The following is a 22,060-nucleotide window of genomic DNA, read 5'->3' as shown; positions in this document are numbered from 1 at the left end:
AATCCCATACATTTTTTACATCTAGCTTCGATATCGAAATTGGCGAATGCATTTTGAGTAAGTACTCAGCTGTGTTAAACTACATCAAAATTTAAATTTCAATGAATTAATTAATAAAATTTAATTAATTAATTTAAATTTCAGTAAGTAATTGAAATATTCAAGAAAATACATAAAATGGCCACGCGATGGCGGGCTTTAGACTATTGTTGCATCCCTCGATCGGCAGCTGCTTCGGCTTCGGATCGGTTCGGTTTAAATTGGGTGTTTTGTGATTGTGATCGATGTCATGTTACTCAGGGCTTGGCAGGAACTACACAGGTGAGTACAGTTTAAAACAGATTTGATCATACTCTTTCTTCTTCTCGTCTTTTTTCTGAAGTATGTGTGAAAAAAGTCCAAGTGCAAATCAGTCCAGTGCAATAAGGGTCTGATGAAACAAATAAAACAAGTTTTTATTTTTATTATTTTCTACAAGCTGACCCGGCCCTGTGAACTTCGTATACTTAAACCTCCTCACATAATCCTTGTAACCTTAATCCTGAAAAAATAAAACTACTTAAGTAATTGTTAACTTAAAATGTTATATGTCAGAGTAGTTATAAAATTTTCTGCTAAAGTAGTTTAAGAGTAGTAATAAAAATTCAAATAGGTGCCAATTATTTATACGAATATGGATATCACGAACAAAGTATAACATGTATAAAGTAACATAAAATCGAAGCATCCATATTAGTTAATGGCCATTTTGCGAACGAATACATGGTACTTACACAGTATAATTAATATTATACAGTAGAATAACTCAGCCGTGTGACACGACGAAAAGTTTTATTTCGATGCCACGACTCGTAAAACAAAAACAAACTTTTTCTATAAAAAAAGTTTGTAAAATAGACTGCCGTTTCACATTATTTATACACCGCAGTCCGCAGGGTGTAACAAAAATAAGTGATAATACTTTAGGGTGTGTACGTGTTCCTTGCAGAGAATTCACTGTGAAAGTAGCGGCGCTGAAAGACCAAATATTTTTTTCATTTTTGTATGGGGAAACTCGTGACGCTCGGGCCCTTGCCTATACAAAAGCGAAAAAAAAAATTCGTCTTTCAGCGCTGCTACTTTCACAGTGAACTCTCTACAAGGAACACGTACACACCCTAAAGTATTATCACTTATTTTTGTTACACACTGTATACTCGCACTCGACGAAATGCATTTTGCTACTTAGTTGCTTAGGACGTGCTTTGTTATTAATAAGTACAAAACCCATTTTGACATTTCAACTTTCATCGTCGTTGCAATTGTGCTAAAATAATATTTTTTTAAAGTTTATTTATTTTTATATTAATATTAATATTATGCTGAACATTTTTATTGTGCTGAAATACAATTTATAAGAAATATACTGAAATGTCAAAAATTAATTTTGGCTGTATCGCCTCTACGCAAACCTATGCGCATCCGATTCTGGCTGCTAAGTACTATAATGTTGGCCTACTGTATATGTATACAAAATACATATTTATATTGTGGTGCTTATTTGTGTTTATTTCGAAGTTAATAACTGTTGAACGTTAATATTAAGTAGGCGGGTCACATTGAAATACGTACTGATTGAAAAGAAAAATAAAAGATTGTAAATTATACATTTCGGGGTTAAATTTGAGTTGTTTTTGGATTTGAAAAGCGTGGTGAATGCCAAAAACTTTTTGTTTATCTTATAATTATTATTGTAGCTAATGAATAAAGTGGTTGTAGAGTGCGTGAGTGGAAAATATATTAAGAGAACTTTTATTTTTAATTGTTTAAGATTCTATAAACAGGTGATTATAATATTATTTATTCTATTATACAAGTGATACGCCTCCGTGGTCTAGTGGTATAGCGCGCTGGTCGTGGGTTCGATTCCCGCGTTGGAAACATGTTATTTCCAAGTTTGGTTAGTACAATGCAGGCTGATCACCTGATTGTCTGACAAGTAAGATGATCCATGCGTCCGACATTTTACATGCCGGATGGGCATCCGGCATGTAAAATGTCGGCCCCACGCCTGACCTCTCGCCAGTCGTGTCGGTCTTCCGTCCCAATGGATTATGAGAGTAAAGGAATAGAGAGTGCTCTTGTGTACTGCGCACACACTTGGGCACTATAAAATTACTACTGCGTAGCTGGCCTAGTTTCAATGAAACCGGCCACCGTCACCGAAACCGGTGTGGGAGCTATTATTATAATTATACAAGAGACTAGATGTCCCGCGCGGCTCGCCCGCGTAAATTAGGAATTTCACAGAAACCGTACTTTTTTGAATAAAAATAGCTATAAATAGTCCTTTCACGTCGTCTACTCTATATAAGTGCCAAATATTGCTATAAAAATTGCTCCAGTAGTTCGTGAGATTTTTTTTTTTAATGAAATAAGGGGGCAAACGAGCAAACGGGTCACCTGATGGAAAGCAACTTCCGTCGCCCATGGACACTCGCAGCATCAGAAGAGCTGCAAGTGCGTTGCCGGCCTTTTAAGAGGGAATAGGGTAATAGGGGAGGGTAGGGAAGGGAAGGGAAGGGAATAGTTGAGGGTAGGGAAGGGAATAGGGTAGGGGTTAGGGGATTGGGCCTCCGGTAAACTCACTCACTCGGCGAAACACAGCGCAAGCGCTGTTTCACGCCGGTTTTTTGTGAGAACGTGGTATTTATCCGGTCGAGCCGGCCCATTCGTGTCGAAGCATGGCTCTCCCACGTATAATAGAGATAAACCCTTTCTAATATTTTCGTTTTTACCACATTTTCCTGAGTTTCTTCGATCGTATTAGTCTTAGCGTGATAATATAATATAATATAGCCTATAGTCTTACTCGATAAATGAGATATCTAACACTGAGATAAGTTTTCGGACCTGTAGTTCCTGAGATTAGCGCATTCAAGCAAACATACTCTTCAGGTTTATAATATTAAGTATAGATTTTTTAAAATTATCGCTTGACAAACTCGAGCCTCGATCTAAAAAACTATGAAAAGGCTCATAATCATGGGACGACGATCTCAGCACCTTCTGAACCACGGCATACCAGGTATACCTCGGTGCAAAATCTTACTTGTTTGTAGCATATGCTTAGAATACTTCTCACGAAACCGAAGTCGCCACATGTTTCCCCATAAATTTTGAGGAGTTCCCTCGATTACTTATGGATCCTTCATCAGATCACCACTTTTGTGAATATAATACCAAATTGGGATGATACCCTACATACGAAAAGAAAAATTTTGAAAATCGGTTAACAAACGGCGGAGTAATCGTTGAACATAAGAAAACGAACATAACACCTCCTCCATTTCGAAAGTCGGTTAAAATTGTAGCCTATGTGTTATTCTGATGTATAAGCTATATTATTGTAAAGTTTCATTAAAATCCGTTCAGTACTTTTTGCGTGAAAGAGTAACAAACATCCATTCATCCACACATCCATACATCTATACATCCATACATCCAAACAAACTTTCGCCTTTATAATATTAGTAGGACTAGTAGGAAGTAGAATAACATTTTAGGGGGTGTATGGGTTATATAGAGTTCACTGTGGAACTGGAAGTAGCAGCGCTCAAAGGGTAACTTTTGTTTTACTTCTGTATGGAAAACTCACGACGCTGGGAAAAAATGCTCTTACATCGCTGCTACTTTTACAGCGAACTCTATATAAAGGGACATAATATGACATATGAGAGTACCAACGCATCTTCTGTCGACCTTTGAGGCGGAGGAATTCTGGCCGACTGATGTGGTCTACCAAAGGTTCCGGGGGAGACTCCGGAATGAAGCGCGCGTCTACATCGCCGATAACTCGTGATAAAGTGTAGTTATTAAGTGTATATAATTTATATGTATAATTTATATGTATGGGCTTATGTAGCCTGATATATTATCATCAGTGACATGGTATAGTCACTGATGAGTGATGATAGATCACAACCCATTATTTTTTTATCCTTCCTCGCTATCGAAATCATCAAATGCAACGTGACTTAGCACTGATACCTTTCGTATTTTCAAGACTCCAAAACGTAGCTTTCTACATGAAAATATTGACGCAGATCCATTCAAGCAGAAATATATCACAAATTACATCCAAGCACAGCCGAGCTGTTTTGATGTCCGTATAGGGCTACCAGATTGCTAAAATGGAAAGCCGGACAAAGCAGTCAGCTTATCCGGAAATCTGTATAAAAAGCCTGCATAAAAATCCTGCTATCGAGTGACGAGTACTAAAAATCTATACTTTCCGCAAAAAATAGCCTATGTCCCTTAACGTGGTCTATTCTTCATGTTTGCCAAATAACATAAAAATTGCTCCAGTAGTTTTTAAGAATCTTAAGATAATAAGCAATTTCATATAATTTCCCCCGTTTTTGCCACATTTTCCTCTATTTCTTCGCTCCTATTAGTCGAAGAATAATAAAATATAGCCTATGACCTTCCTCAATAAATAGGCTATCTAACACTGAAAGAATTTTTCAAATCGAACCAGTAGTTCCTGAGATTAGCGCGTTCAAACAAACAAACAAACAAACAAACAAACTAACAAACTCTGCAGAATTATAATATTAGTATAGATTTCGGCCGTATTATTTTATTGAAGACGTGACTAAATAAGTATGTCTCCATGGCAACGTCCATCGCTATCCCGTCGCACAAACAATAGTAGTTGTAATAATTTACTATTATTTATTCAACAAATGCACTTATCAATATAAAAAGTACCCAGTAGCCGATTCTCAGACCAAATTTTATATGCATATTCAGTGGAATATACATATAAAATTTGGTTAAAATCAGTAAAGCCGTTTCGGAGGAGTACGCTATCTAACATTGTGAGACGAGAATTTTATATATTAGAAGATTATACATAGAGAGAGAGAGAGAGCGCAGAGAGCTTCTAGAGGACCTGACGGCCTTAATAAATTTGATGCTATCTGGCAAAGTCCACCACGATTTCACGAGTATTTTATATGGTGCTAATTTATGCGCTTTAAAGAAAAAAGACGGTGGTATTCGCCCCATAGCGGTCGGTTGCACCTACCGTAGAATCGCATCCAAAATTTGTTGCAAACACATTACAAAGGAACTTAGAGATACTTTTCAGCCTGTACAACTTGGCTTCGGGAGTAAGGGTGGATGTGAAGCCGCCGTCCACGCCCTCCGCACTTATATTAAATCCAAAACCGGTCAAGTGGTCGTGAAGGTTGATGTAAAAAATGCCTTCAACTCCGTATCTAGAACTGCTCTGCTCAAGGAAGTCCATAACCACATTCCCGAAATTTATGAATACAGCCTCCAAAGCTACGGCGCCAATTCGACACTTCTATACAACAGCGATTGCCTACTATCCTCTACTGGGTGCCAGCAAGGCGATCCTCTAGGCCCCGCTATTTTCAGCCTAGCCATACATTCTACAATTACATCCCTCCAATCTGAATTTAACGTCTGGTATTTGGATGATGGCACCCTCGGTGGAGACCCGGCTACAGTTCTCCACGATTTGCAGTTATTAATAGAGAAATTTAAATCAATAGATTTGGATTTAAATTTCTCCAAATGTGAGCTTTTTTTCAATAGCCCAATCGCACAGCCGCACGACGTAATAATGTCTGAATTTAACAATTTGGCCCCTAGTATCAAAATTCTCAGTAAAGAATCCCTCCGCCTTTTAGGTGCCCCCATTTTCAACGACGGTTTTGAACCTTACGTTTCGGAACAAAAACAAAAATTCGTAGAGTCTTCTGGCAAACTTGTCGCAATAAAATCCCATATGGCTTACCAAATAATTCGGTTTTGTTTGTTTGTGCCTCAATTTACATATGTCCTGAGGTGCTGCCCTCTATGGGAGTATCCCAACCTTCTTTCCCATTTAGACACCATTTTAAAAGACACAGTAATGAATATTTTTAACTGCCAAATCTCTGACACCTCCTGGGCCCAAGCTACTCTCCCGATTCGTTTTGGTGGCTTGGGTCTTAGAAGTGTGTCCAGCGTGTCTCTTCCCGCCTTCCTTTCTTCAGCTCACAGCATCCATCCTCTCTTCATTCAAATCATCACCAATTCTTTTGGAAACATAGGCATTGTATCACTAACTGAGGCGATCGACGCTTGGAAACGTGTTTGTCCCAGTGACGTTCCTGTCAACCCCAACATCCAAAAGAATTGGGATGAACCCCTAATAAAATTGGCACAGTCAGAGATCCTAAGTTCATCGTCCACTACAGATCGCGCGCGTCTCCTGGCGTCCGCTGAGCCGGAATCAGGTTATTGACTCCAGGCATACCCATCATCCAATACCGGAACACTGTTAGACAATCATACATTGAACTTATCACTCAGTTTGCGACTAGGAGCTAATATCAGCGAACCCCACCGCTGCCACTGCGGCGCCGCAATAGACCGCCAGGGTCACCACGGTCTGTCTTGTCGACGCAGCGCTGGCCGCCAGTCCCGCCATGCTTCCTTGAACGACGTGATCCGCAAGGCCCTTGCCTCTGTCAACGTGCCGGCCACTCTCGAGCCGAACGGTATCGCACGTGACGACGGCAAAAGGCCCGACGGAATGACGCTCGTTCCATGGAGCCGCGGGAGGCCTCTTGTTTGGGACGCCACCTGCGTGGACACGCTAGCGGCGTCACATGTGTCGGCCACAACAAGGGAAGCGGGAGCTGCGGCGGCACAAGCAGAGACAAACAAAAGAAGAAAATATGAAGCACTGGGGAATGATTACTTTTTTGTACCTTTCGGGGTTGAAACCCTGGGTCCGTGGGGCCCTGGTGCCAAACAAATGTTCAGAGAGTTATCCCAAAGACTGGTTGAGAAAACTAACGATCCCAGAGTTGGCGCTTACCTCGGCCAACGTATCAGTCTTGCGATACAGCGAGGTAATGCTGCCAGCCTCTTGGGTACATTGCCCGCAGCCTCTGACTTAGATTTAGTTTTTTATATATAGTCTTTGTTTTATATTTTAGCATTATTTGTAGCAATTATTACTTAAGATTATACATTCAAAAACGCAACAAAAGCCGGATTCCCCTAAATTTTGGCCGGATAAGCATAACCCTGACTGTGTCCGGCCTCATCCGCCTGGCAACCCTACGTCGTCTGTATTAATTTTACACAGGATGTTTATCAAAGCTTTGATTTTGAGAAAAATATTTAAAGAAACAGGAAAAGGAATTTTCAATAAAATTAATGAAAAACACACTTCCCGGGGAATATTAATTGATTTTCAGAATCTTCTGGCGTTTTTGGGTACAAATTAATTTTTTGTACAGAAACATACGCCCCGAGTAATTCATTGAATTATAAACGGATCGTCTTGATATTTTTGTCCGATTTTTTTAAATTTACTCAACATGTTTTTATCGGAGTTTGTGTAATCACCGAAGCCCAAACGGCCAATCGAGGCGTAATCAACTTTAGATTATAAACTCAAGTCTGACTGTGGAATCCCAGGGAAGGTTTATATTAGGAGAGAAGGTATTGAAAAAAATACGTGTGACACTCGGGGACTGAAGCTGTAAAGCTATTGCATACCACTTTTGGAACGAAGTTCCTTATCGCGCGTTCGGCGTAAATCTGAAGGCTAGATAGAACGATATTTGACCTTGATTTGACCTCGACACTTTTTTATTAGTACCTGCATGTTAGGAGCAGAGGGCGTTAATAGTAAGTATTCCTGGGTTTTAATATATGGCGTTTTTTATTTTTTTTGAGTTTACTTATATATAAGTATTATGTATACAGGTTTTTTGAACATAAGAAATAACTTCGTTCAATTCGGGTATCCCTTGACACTTCTCTAGTTTTTTTATTGCGGCAACACCGCACTGTTCTGCTGGTTGGAGGTTCTTAGATTTTTAGTTACGGAATTTCTTGATTGTAATAGCCTAAAAACCCCAGGACATCAGACTCGTGGTCGTGTGATAAGCGTTATATATGTCACACCGTAACATGTGGTCGTCCGTCCCTGACAGTAGGAATTAGCTGCAACAAGTAACACAATTACGGCGTCTCGCAGGGCACCAAGTTTGCTCCTACACTATACTCTATCTTCGCTCCTAACTTGTGCCTACTGTCATACTAACTTTGTAGGTGTGGTAACTGGATACATGCTACGATACGAGGATCATCGGCATTTTCATGAGTTTTGTTATAGATAAGACCACGAGGAAGGAAATGGGCTACTTTTTGTTGTGTATCGCTAGTTGTATGTCGTTACTCGCTATGTATTTTGGAAGTATTTAGCGATCGTATAGAGGAGTGCAGAACAAATAAGTGATTTGTTATTTTGTCATGAAAACGAAGCGTTCTTCATTTTATTAACCAAAAAATGACAAGGTTATTTATTAGGCGGTTGTATATTGTTTTTATATGCTGCTAGAACAATCTGAACTGTACATAATTCTAGTTTTACAGTAGATCGATTGTCTGATATAAATGTTTGAAACAACCCTACTTAAAAACTTACACAAATTATAACTTTTAGCTTTTAAGTGCGAAGGCAATAACCTACATACGTTCTTTCACTTACCCTATTTTCGAGAACATCTAGAAAATAAAAGATCTAAATGGCACACATAAACTAATTAGCTGACATAATGCGGGGTAATGAAAACACGATGGAGCATGCAACAATAGAACAATACGCATTGTATAATGTACTTGTTTTCAAGTACGCTTTAATATCATCACCACAATAATATAATAAACAGTAGTTTCGGAATACGTGTGGCGGCCGAAAAGGTAGATATTTCGACCGAGCGAGATAGCATGCTCGGTCTGGCCGAAGCCCACGCACGTCATTTCAGACGTTGTATATCTAGTCGTGCTCAGAAACTTCGATAGTGCGATGCAGGATTGTGGCGCTAATTGTGGTATCACCACAGTAGGACTTTCATATTAGATCCTGCCGAATATACTGGCACACGCGCATATTAGGGTCAATTTATAATAGCGCAGAGTCGAAGCGAAGCGAATTCCCAAAAACTGAACACAGAAAATTCAACCTCAACTCCAGAGCGTAACGCATACATTACTTCTGCGAGGCCAATCAGCGTTGGTAGGGCGCAGTCACGCGAATTCGCGCGGATGCGCGCGCCTTTTTAAATTCTCAGAAGTAATAAAGTGCGTTAACGCTTTGGAGTTAAGGTTGAAGTTGTAATGTTCAGTTTTAATAATTCGCTTCGATGCGCTTCGACTCTGCACTAGTATAAATTGAACCTTAGCGTGATTTCAGATAACTTTAAGTAGCAATATACAGGATGTAACAAAAATAAGTGATAATACTTTAGGATGTGTACGTGTTCCTTGTAGAGAGTTCACTGTGAAAGTAGCAGCGCTGAAAGACCAAAAAAATTTTTCACTTTCGTATGGGGAAACTCGTGACGCTCGGACCTTGCCCATACAAAAGTGAAAAAAAAATTCGTCTTTCAGAGCTGCTACTTTCACAGTGAACTCTCTACACGGAACACGTACACACCCTAAAGTATTATCACTTATTTTTGTTACACACTGTAGATTAGTATCACGTACACACGTAAAACTGTCTCTATTTTATGCAAAAATGATTTCAAAGATACGTCATATTTTTATCTCAGCTATATTTTATACCATGCCACCCTAATGATTGTATAAGAAACCCATTAAAGTCCCAACCATTAAAAGTAATCGAATGTTTTGCAAATTCACTGTTGATCTAGTTAATAGGGTCGCCCTGACCCCCATAATGAGAACTGCGGCAAAAACGATACATATGGTAATACCACAGTATAATATTATGCAGTAGAGCAACTAAGTCTTCGAAATTGTAGCGGGCAAAACAGCGCACAATACTCAGCTATCGTAGTTTCTGTAATACGTAAATCCCACTGACCTCTGTCCTCTATAATACACTGGACAGGCGATCGCTATCAATAAAATTCCTATTTGAAAGTCGCCATATTGGCGCTGATTGCTATGTGAGAGCAGTAGTGAGTGTACTTGGAACTACTATTTTGCAAATGGCGGTTGTAATTGTCTATGTAATTAGTTCACAGTGCGCTCACCGCGGCGCTTCAAATCGGCACAAAAAATAGCTGTCATTTTGTACGGCATAGTCTGTCCAGTGTATTATTATATAGAGGTCAGTGGTAAATCCGTATCCGTAAAACCATACTATGTACTCTGTAGTAATGGGTAATGTATAGACTATAGTATACTAGCTGTATACTATAGTCTATACAGGGTGTAATAAAACTAAGTGATAAAGCGTGTTTGTATCCCATCTATAGAGTTCACTGTGAAAGTAGTAGCGCTGAATGAGCAATTTCTTTAGTAGTTTGTATCCAGGGCACGCGCCCTGGCGCAAAGCGAATTTGCCCATACAAATGTAAGAAAAAGTTATTCTTAATCTATAATAGCTAGTACAAATATGGTCTACTGTATGTTATTTATATTGGGTATAAACAGTAAACCATCTGAATACATTATACATTAGGGTCTGATACAAGGCTGTCTCTTAATTTTCGTGGATATAACTTGACTTTTATTCATACTAGTTTATTTATCATCTTCAATAGTACTTTATTTATCCATACTAATAAGTAATATTATAAATGCGAAAGTGTGTCTATCTGTCTGTTACCTCTTCACGACCAAACCGCTGAACTTGCTGAAATTTGGTATAATATAGCTCCCACACCGGTTTCCGTGACGGTGGCCATTTCATTGAAACCAGGCCAGCTACGCAGGAGTAATTTTAAAGTGTGTGCGCAGTACACAAGAGCACTCTCTATTTCTTTACTCTCATAACCCAGTGGGACGGAAGACCGACACGACCGGTGAGAGATCAGGCGCACGACCAACTTTTTACATGCCCATCCGACGCATGGATCATCTTACTTGTCAGACAATCAGGTGATCAGTCTGCAGAGGGTAGGGAAGGGAATAGGGGAGGGTAGGGAAGGGAATAGGGTAGAGGATTGGGCCTCCGGTAAACTCGGCGAAACACAGCGCAAGCGCTGTCTCACGCCGGTTTCTGCGAGCCCGTGGTATTTCTCCGGTCGAGCCGGTCCATTCGTGCCGAAGCATGGCACTCCCACGTCAAATTTGAATCTGTTAAATCCATATAAATTTAGAAATACATCTACGCGTCGCCTTGCCTAAATGAAGACTACAGAAACGCGTAGGCTGCGGCAAGAGCTGGTCCTATGATGATTCAATTAGATTTTGATTTAATTTCCTTTGTTATTTTATAAGATATTTGTTTTATTTTTCTGATGTTTAAAAATAAAACTTAATTAAAGTAGATGTTATTAAAAATTGGTTTTAACATAGATTTGATTTAAAATTTAAGTAAATTAATAAAGAGTTGACACAAAAGCCTTTACATTTTAAAATTAGTCAAATGATCAAAGCTAATGAAAAGGGAGCCTTCATAATATTATAATAATATTTAGTTTTTTCTGACAATTAAAAATAATATAATAGAAAATGTTACGCCAGCATATTCATGAGTTACCGTTAATATCAAAATTGTCCCAAATAACAGTGGGGGTTTGACTAAACTTTCGCATATTATTATATAACTAGCTGACCCGGCAAACGTTGTTTTGCCATATTATAAATTATTTCTAGTAAGTATCAATATAAAAAGTATAATATAAAAATCTATTCACAGGCCTAACGAATGTACCACCGAGGAAATTGATTCCTAGGCAGTTGACGGACCTACGTCATTTGGTCGGCTTATGTCAATTCAATGTTAGCTGTGATCGGTCGGATGGGTTTGTGTAAGTACTCACATACGGTTTTGCTCGATCGAGCAATTACGTAGAGTAAAAACCGCGGCTCGGGCTTTCGTCCACACATTCAGTATTGCTCGATAGTTTTACTCCATAAAATTTTACTCCAGTTTGGTCGAATCCGCCCTAATAAAAACTAAGAAAGAGTAACTGTGTCAAAAATTTGTCAAGCCGGCTCGATTCGAGCCTTCAAACTGGCTCGATGCGAGCCATCGAGCTGTCAGTTTTGCGGTCCACACGGTGGTTTTTGCTCGATTTCGAGTAAAACTATCGAGCATAACCGTATGTGAGTACTTAGCATTTGAGTTTTGACTTAACGCGACCAAATTACTTAGGTCCGCCATCTGCCTAGGAATCAACTTCTCTGGTAGTACTTCATACAAAATTTCATTAAAATCGGCTAAGCTGTTTTGGAGAAGTTTGCACACAAACACTGTGACACGAGAATTATGTATAATATAATATATTAGATGAATAATTAGAACGCGCCCTCCCCACTACCCGCCCCGCTGCCCGCTGATTTCGAGACTGAAGCCTTAAGGCGCTCCCAAACGAGCGTAATTTGTGAGTTGTGACTCATGTGAGTCGTAGAATTTCGGTTCGGCAGAATTGTGCTGCATTCAGTTTCATACAAAAGTCCTGTTTGATTCACACGAGCGTAATTTTGTGAGTCATGATTTGTATTAAAAGATATTTACGCGGCAGAAATTTTGCGACTCACAAATTACGCTCGTTTGGCTTCGCCTTTATAACTCATAATTTGAAAGGTACAAAATTATAATAACAAAATACAGCAATATCTTCAATCAAGGGCGTCGCCAAGGGGGGGCAGGGAGGGGCAGCTGCCCCCCCCTAGAGATTCTAAAAAGTTGCCAAATATAATGCAAACAACGACCACTATAATATTAAAATCTGGTAATAGATGTAAGGCTCGTAGTAGAAGTGAAAAGCTTTATGTGCTGTCGAATTTACCAACAATTCATACATTCTTTTCTCATTCATAGAGAATGAGAAAAGTATGAATTGTAGTAGGTAAAGTCAACTTGCCCCCCCCCTGCGCCATCGGCTGGCGACGCCCTTGTCTTCAATATAATATGAACATTCCTTTCCCCGTTATTAATTTCCTATTTTTGTTTATTATATTACTCATATAATATCACCTTCCAAAGTAATACCAATTTATTAAAATTCAAGCATACTTACTTTTAGTATCTTCCTAGTATTTACAAGTTAATTTTATTTGAAACACACGCCAATAGATCGACAATTTCATATTCCCCGTTCGGATTTTTAGGTCAATTTTGAACTAAGTGCAAAAAAATTAAATTTTGGTGCGATCTCGGCAACGCGGCAAATGTATGGTCAAGGTCGTTTGCTCGGGGGATGGCCTTAATGCGGTGAAGCCAGTGGCGGATTTACAAATTTTCCGCCTATAACTGAATATATCTGAACTGTGAAATTTAATTAGCTTAGACGTTAAACGTTAGCTTAGTTCACAATCATATCCCACTAAAAACATTTTTTGAATTTTTTTTCTGAGACGAGGTTTCACCCTGTGCGGTAGCGAAACGGCAAAGCCATACATATTTACTGGTATGTAGAATTTGTTTAAGTTAAGGTCAGTAGAGTTAGGCGGTATAGATTCAGAAGCTTGACTCTATATGAGATCTTATATCTTTTTCACAGGGTAAACCGTAAACCTTATATTGTGGTCGTCTCGGTATTTTACAAGAAATGGTTTTGGTGGGATTGTTTAATTTCTGTAAGATAAAAAATGGGGCTTTTGCTTTTTTGCCTCTAAATCTGCCGCCCTAGGCTCTAGCCTATTTAGCCTATTGGTAAATCCGCCACTGGGTGAAGCAGCTGTGATGTACGCCCGACCGACACAATTTATTGCACCCCCACGGTAACCGCTGCAAAAATACTCATTAATTACACTAAACTACTGCTGTTATTTTGATACAGTCTTAAAAAAGTTAAAATTATTTCCTGGCTACATTAAGGCTTACGCTAGTCTGGGTTAAAATAAGCCCTGGGTTAATTACCATGTATCTCTCTTATTCCTCGTAGTTATGTCAGAAAAGGCATGATATTTTAATAAATAATATCAACGGTAATTCGTGCAAGTATTCCTAAATAAAAAAATAAAACTTGTACAACTTAATCTATATTTAATACAAAAATTAATTTCAATATTTGTTAGCCTCGCTGAATTCTGAAACGACTACCGGTTGAACCGTGAAAGCCCAGCCCCCGTAGACAAGTGGCAAAACGCTAACGCTGACGCTACAAAATGTATGGATTTGACATTAGTATTCGCTAGCGAAGCGATGACTTATGTCAAATCGCATACATTTTGTAGCGCTAGCGTTAGCGTTAGCGCTTTGCCACTTGTCTACAGGCCCAGGGAAGGTTTATAATTTATATTAATCTCTCATAATAAATGAGAGAAGGTATGCGAAGTTCACACAATCATTTAGTTGATAAAAAATATGTGTGACACTCGGAGACTGCCGCGGTAGAGATATTGCATACCATTTTTTATTGCGGCAACACCGCACCGCTGTGCCGGACGGAGCGTTAGGTTTTTTTCGTTACACAATTTCTTGATTCGGTCGCCGTGCTCAAAGCCCGCCATAACAGCTATGCAAGTACTTTTCTTACAAATTTGTCGCACTTATTGTAAAGTTGTCAACATTATGTTGGAGGTGACACCAAGTTAAAGTAAAGTGTTGGATATGTTTTAGATTGCTTATTTTCTAAAATGCTCTGAAAACAAGCAATGGAACAGCAAAAAATTGAAAGGGCGTAAGCGACAAAATGGTTTTTGTCGCGTAATTTAAAAACCATAAATACATTTCATATAAGCTATGGCGGGTAAATTAAAGTGTATGCTCGAACCAATTTATGTACAAATTTTGGAAGCTTAAATCACTCTCCTCTGTTGGCAAAATAGGAATCCCTTTTTTTACAGAGGTCTTTTTGATTGATTAAATGATTATTCTGTGTTATAAAAGTTGACCAATCGTGGTATGCTATGGGTAATTCAAAGACAAAAACATGATGAATACTGACAATGATCTTTAATTTCTTAGCTTTAGTCATTGCTGAGAAAAATCGCTATCGCTACAGCCAAATTATCAAGGCGTCGCCTTAAATAACATTGGTTTTTACTTTGCCGTTTACGTGCAAACGTTAAAAACAACATTATACAATAATAAAGACATAATTTTAAGCACAAACCCTGTCTGTTAAAAAGCTATTCACAAAAGCGGTTTATATACTTAATTTATACCGTAATTGTGGAAAACGCTTTTTCACCTCGTAATTTTTTACGCGAAAAAAATGGCTTCAAACAACATCATCATTAAAAATAATGCGGATTTACCATTGATATACAATGTAAGGAAGATTTAGATTAGCGCAAAAAGAAGACTCAATTTTGTTGAGTACCTACTTGTAAATCTTTTATGGGAATCAGTAACTACGTTGAATTCTTGGTTCATAAGGGTCAGTACTCAGTCCACATTATAAGAAGACGCGTCGATGCAATATCGACGGGTCGCGTTGCAAGGTGAACTGACCCTTAGGGTGGGTTGCACCAGAGGCCAGGGCCCAGGGGCGTCTTTCCCTTAGGTGCAATGTGTGCGGTGCACACGGGCGCCGCGGTCCCAGGAGCGCCGAGCGCCGCTCGCACTCGGCGCGCGCCCTCGCTGGCCGGCCGCCACGGCCCACGCTTTATTGACCAACGTAAAAAGAACCCCAGATTGCAAACATTTTTGTGTAATATCCGAAGCTCTTCTTATATTTGTATAATTACAGCAAAGCAAAGCGCGCCATGAGCGGCTCGGCTTTTGCAATATAAATATTATAATCTTTATTTTTCAACGTGAAATGAACCTTAAAACACATAAATGAAGATTATATTATTTGGTGTAATAGTAAGTGTCCTATCGCTCGTTTTTTCAAAATAGGTAGTGGGAGGATTTGTATTTAGATAGGTACAAAAAATCACAGTGTTCTAATTTAGAAAACAAACTGTGCCATGCTGGCTCTTCGGATGTAGAGAAGTTAGAGCTCTTCAATGAAATCGAATTAATACCGATGTTGTGATGATGTGATATTTAATAAGTATAGAACATGAAATTTAAAGTAAAATTGAAGTACTTAAGCGATATAAAATTTACGTTTAGGGGTTAGGCTTGTTAGGGTCAGTCAAGACTCAAGAGCACATCATGGTCAAAACCGAAAAAAACTTCAATCTACAAACAAGTAACAATAGAGTTTGTTATCTATTTTATATTGGAGAAATTTGACAGTAGTTATGTGGTAACTTGATGTGCTGTTATAGTTCGTCTGGTAGAACGAAAGAAGCCACCGCTTAGAGTCCTCACCCTTAAGCGGCCGGACAAACTGTACCCACTTTTACTTTGTACCCTTCGATCACTAATATACAAGATATACAGTCCGCGGTAAAAAACGACCTCACTAAAAGAGCACCAAACGCAACATTCTGGTGGACTTTCGATTTAGTAGTGCTCGAACGCTCCGCTGGGAAACATGTCCCAGAGCTCGTTCAACAATTGTAAAAATCATACGTTTAAAACGCAAAAAAAGGATGGAATTTCATATTTCCGGTAAGTATTAATTTTATCCTAATATATTTAATATTTCATACTGTATTATAAATATTGGTATTTCGTTAAGAAATCAGCAAAAAACAGTTTTAAAATTAAGTTGTAAATAAATCAACACGAGGTATAAACCATCTCAATTGCGAATACTCATACTAAAGGTACCGTGTAACAATTTAGTTAGCTTAGACGTTAAATGTTAGCTTAGTTCACAATCATATCCCACTAAAAACATTTTTTGAAATTTTTTTCTGAGACGAGGTTTCACCCTGTGCGGTAGCGAAACGGCAAAGCCATACATATTTACTGGTATGTAGAATTTGTTTAAGTTAGGGTCAGTAGAGTTAGGCGGTATAGATTCAGAAGCTTGACTCTATATGAGATCTCATATCTTTTTCACAGGGTAAACCGTAAACCTTATATTGTGGTCGTCTCGGTATTTTACAAGAAATGGTTTTGGTGGGATTGTTTAATTTCTGTAAGATAAAAAATGGGGCTTTTGCTGCCCCTCTAAATCTGCCGCCCTAGGCTCTAGCCTATTTAGTCTATTGGTAAATCCGCCACTGGGTGAAGCAGCTGTGATGTACGCCCGACCGACACAATTTATTGCACCCCCACGGTAACCGCTGCAAAAATACTCATTAATTACACTAAACTACTGCTGTTATTTTGTTACAGTTTTAAAAAAGTTAAAATTATTTCCTGGCTACATTAAGGCTTACGCTAGTCTGGGTTAAAATAAGCCCTGGGTTAATTACCATGTATCTCTCTAATTCCTCGTAGTTATGTCAGAAAAGGCATGATATTTTAATAAATAATATCAACGGTAATTCGTGCAAGTATTCCTAAATAAAAAAATAAAACTTGTACAACTTAATCTATATTTAATACAAAAATTAATTTCAATATTTGTTAGCCTCGCTGAATTCTGAAACGACTACCGGTTGAACCGTGAAAGCCCAGCCCCCGTAGACAAGTGGCAAAACGCTAACGCTGACGCTACAAAATGTATGGATTTGACATTAGTATTCGCTAGCGAAGCGATGACTTATGTCAAATCGCATACATTTTGTAGCGCTAGCGTTAGCGTTAGCGCTTTGCCACTTGTCTACAGGCCCAGGGAAGGTTTATAATTTATATTAATTATTATGAGAGAAGGTATGCGAAATTCACACAATCATTTAGTTGATAAAAAATATGTGTGACACTCGGGGACTGCCGCGGTAAAGATATTGCATACCATTTTTTATTGCGGCAACACCGCACCGCTGTGCCGGACGGAGCGTTAGGTTTTTTCGTTACACAATTTCTTGATTCGGTCGCCGTGCTCAAAGCCCGCCATAACAGCTATGCAAGTACTTTTCTTACAAATTTCTCGCACTTATTGTAAAGTTGTCAACATTATGTTGGAGGTGACACCAAGTTAAAGTAAAGTGTTGGATATGTTTTAGATTGCTTATTTTCTAAAATGCTCTGAAAACAAGCAATGGAACAGCAAAAAATTGAAAGGGAGTAAGCGACAAAATGGTTTTTGTCGCATAATTTAAAACCATAAATACATTTCATATAAGCTATGGCGGGTAAATTAAAGTGTATGCTCGAACCAATTTATGTACAAATTTTGGATGCTTAAATCACTCTCCTCTGTTGGCAAAATAGGAATCCCTTTTTTTACAGAGGTCTTTTTGATTGATTAAATGATTATTCTGTGTTATAAAAGTTGACCAATCGTGGTATGCTATGGGTAATTCAAAGACAAAGACATGATGAATACTGACAATGATCTTTAATTTCTTAGCTTTAGTCATTGCTGAGAAAAATCGATATCGCTACAGCCAAATTATCAAGGCGTCGCCTTAAATAACATTGGTTTTTACTTTGCCGTTTACGTGCAAACATTAAAAACAACATTATACAATAATAAAGACATAATTTTAAGCACAAACCCTGTCTGTTAAAAGGCTATTCACAAAAGCGGTTTATATACTTAATTTATACCGTAATTGTGGAAAACGCTTTTTCACCTCGTAATTTTTTACGCGAAAAAAATGTCTTCAAACAACATAATCATTAAAAATAATGCGGATTTACCATTGATATACAATGTAAGGAAGATTTAGATTAGCGCAAAAAGAAGACTCAATTTTGTTGAGTACCTACTTGTAAATCTTTTATGGGAATCAGTAACTACGTTGAATTCTTGGTTCATAAGGGTCAGTACTCAGTCCACATTATAAGAAGACGCGTCGATGCAATATCGACGGGTCGCGTTGCAAGGTGAACTGACCCTTAGGGTGGGTTGCACCAGTGGCCAGGGCCCATGGGCGTCTTTCCCTTAGGTGCAATGTGTGCGGTGCACACGGGCACCGCGGTCCTAGGAGCGCCGAGCGCCGCTCGCACTCGGCGCGCGCCCGCGCTGGCCGGCCGCCACGGCCCACGCTTTATTGACCAACGTAAAAAGAACCCCAGATTACAAACATTTTTGTGTAATATCCGAAGCTCTTTTTATATTTGTATAATTACATCAAAGCAAAGCGCGCCATGAGCGGCTCGGCTTTTGCAATATAAATATTATAATCTTTATTTTTCAACGTGAAATGAACCTTAAAACACATAAATGAAGATTATATTATTTGGTGTAATAGTGAGTGTCCTATCACTCGTTTTTTCAAAATAGGTAGTGGGAGGATTTGTATTTAGATAGGTACAAAAAAGCACAGTGTTCTAATTTAGAAAACAAACTGTGGCATGCTGGCTCTTCGGACGTAGAGAAGTTAGAGCTCTTCAATGAAATCGAATTAATACCGATGTTGTGATGATGTGATGTTTAATAAGTATAGAACATGAAACTTAAAGTAAAATTGAAGTACTTAAGCGATATAAAATTTACGTTTTGGGGTTAGGCTTGTTGGGGTCAGTCAAGACTCAAGAGCACATCATGATCAAAACCGAAAAAAACTTCAATCTACAAACAAGTAACAATAGAGTTTGTTATCTATTTTATATTGGAGAAATTTGACAGTAGTTATGTGGTAACTTGATGTGCTGTTATAGTTCGTCTGGTAGAACGAAAGAAGCCACCGCTTAGAGTCCTCACCCTTAAGCGGCCGGACAAACTGTACCCACTTTTACTTTGTACCCTTCGATCACTAATATACAAGATATACAGTCCGCGGCAAAAAACGACCTCACTAAAAGAGCACCAAACGCAACATTCTGGTGGACTTTCGATTTAGTAGTGCTCGAACGCTCCGCTGGGAAACATGTCCCAGTGCTTGTTCAACAATTGTAAAAATCATACGTTTAAAACGCAAAAAAAGGATGGAATTTCATATTTCCGGTAAGTATTAATTTTATCCTAATATATTTAATATTTCATACTGTATTATAAATATTGGTATTTCGTTAAGAAATCAGCAAAAAACAGTTTTAAAATTAAGTTGTAAATAAATCAACACGAGGTATAAACCATCTCAATTGCGAATACTCATACTAAAGGTACCGTAGTTTATCATGCCCACTTGAAATGTTCGGGTTATACACTGTGTTTCTGTTCCATTTGGTGGAGTCGCTATTAATTATTATTTATTTTATTGAGGAATATATTTTTTTAGGTTTCCTCGAGATCCAGTTAGATGTGTAGATTGGATATCAATTATAGCACGGCAAAGATGCGAACAATTTTTCAAGCCGACTTTAGCGAGCGTTGTATGTTCTAAGCATTTATATTCAATGTATTATACACGTATATTTTAGTTAACTATAAAATTAAACATATTAGAACAACATAATATTACAAGTAAAAATAATTACTCCACACTTTATACATTAAACTTTGGAAAAATTAAAAAATGGACTATTAAAATTATTACAATCAACAAAAAATGTTGAACAGTTCGACTCCACTCATACTTCACTTCACCCTGTTCCAGCGGCGAAGTGCGGCCGTAAAATTATTGAAGTGCTTTTTTGGAATTGTAATAATTTAAACTTTAAGACATATGGACGATGGTTGAATTTAGTTTGAAGCGTGCGTCGTTCGTAAAAATTTATTACTTTGTAAACACACATTGTACATTGTTTTATAAAAAGATCTTTAATAACTATTATTAAGGTTGATTTTAGATAAATGTATACTAATTTAAACACTTTTACTCGGCGACAGATTTTCGAGAGGTTTTGTATGGGACTGTGTATCTTGTATATTAGTGATCGAAGTTTGTACCCATTTCATTTTGACCGCGCGCGCGCTTGTTAGGGGGCGCTAGGGTAATGTTTGCACACGGGCGCCACATGGGCTAGAGACGGCCCTGCCAGAGGCGTGGTTAAAGTTAAAGTTATGGTCAAAGTTATGGTTATAGTAAAGGCTAATTTAACTTTAACCTTAACTTTGACCACAGAATTTCACATAAGGCGTTGCTAGTCCGGCAAGGCAAGAACGTGGGCGGGGGCGCTGCTGGTAAAGGGGAACTGTCAAAAATGTCGTTTTTGTATGATGACAGCGTTAGTTCCTTTTTTCGCCACGTGCATTTAAAACCTCGTCGAGTTTAATGGTTACGGTTAAATATGGCGTCTTGATGGCGTCCATTTTTAACTTTAACCAAAGATTTGACATTTTGTATTGTAGTTAAAGTTATAGTTACAGTTACAGTTAAAGTTAGTTGGTGCAACCCAATCTTAGTAACTCAATCTTTTAAAAAATAATCACAAGGGAAATAAATACATTAGTAAAATGAGTAAAACTAACAAAAGTAGTTATATGACACTGTGTCTTGCAAATTGCAATGAAAGCTACAGCTTTCAAAAATAATTAATTGGACCAAATAAATATGCGTAAATAAATTTATTTTTTTGGGTGTCAGTATTTAAAGATGACTTTACCTTAATTTAATGAAAAAACACAAAATGTATGGGATTTATGTCTATAAAATGATAAAAATAAAGTTAAGGGTCAATTCATAATAGCGCAGAGTCGAAGCGAATTCCCAAAAACTGAACACAGAAAATTCAACCTTAACTCCGAAGCGTAACGCATACATTACTGCGAGGCCGCAGCAATTCGCACGGATGCGCACGCCTTTTTAAATTCTCAGAAGTAATAAAGTGCGTTAACGCTTTGGAGTTAAGGTTGAATTTGTTGTGTTCAGTTTTTATAATTCGTTTCGATGCGCTTCCACTCTGCGTTAGTATAAATTGACCCTAAGGATTAATATTTTGAAGCAACGGTTATTATGCTACAATGGTTCCACCGATTTTCTGCTTATTTTCCAAACATATCTGTACGTTATTAATCAATGGCATTACGTATTATCAGACAAATGACGGTTGCGCCGCAGACCGGCCTCATTTGAGGTCGGCTAACGTATAGGCCGAGATAAGTACGACGGTCAGGCGAGAGCCCGCTTGGGATTACTTTTTGTATTTTTATATGGAAAACATAGATACCACGAAAAAAACACGTATTTGTACGATTTATTTAAGGAATAATAAATGTGTTTTAAAGCCCTTCCCCTACGGAGATTTAGAGCCTTATAAACTCATAATTTGAAAGCTATAAAGTTATAATAAAAATACAGCAATAATCTTCAGTGTAGCAACATTCCTTTCCCC

Source organism: Aricia agestis, chromosome 12 (genome assembly GCF_905147365.1).
Source record: "Aricia agestis chromosome 12, ilAriAges1.1, whole genome shotgun sequence".
Taxonomy (NCBI): domain Eukaryota; kingdom Metazoa; phylum Arthropoda; class Insecta; order Lepidoptera; family Lycaenidae; genus Aricia; species Aricia agestis.
This window is presented reverse-complemented; position numbering follows the sequence as displayed.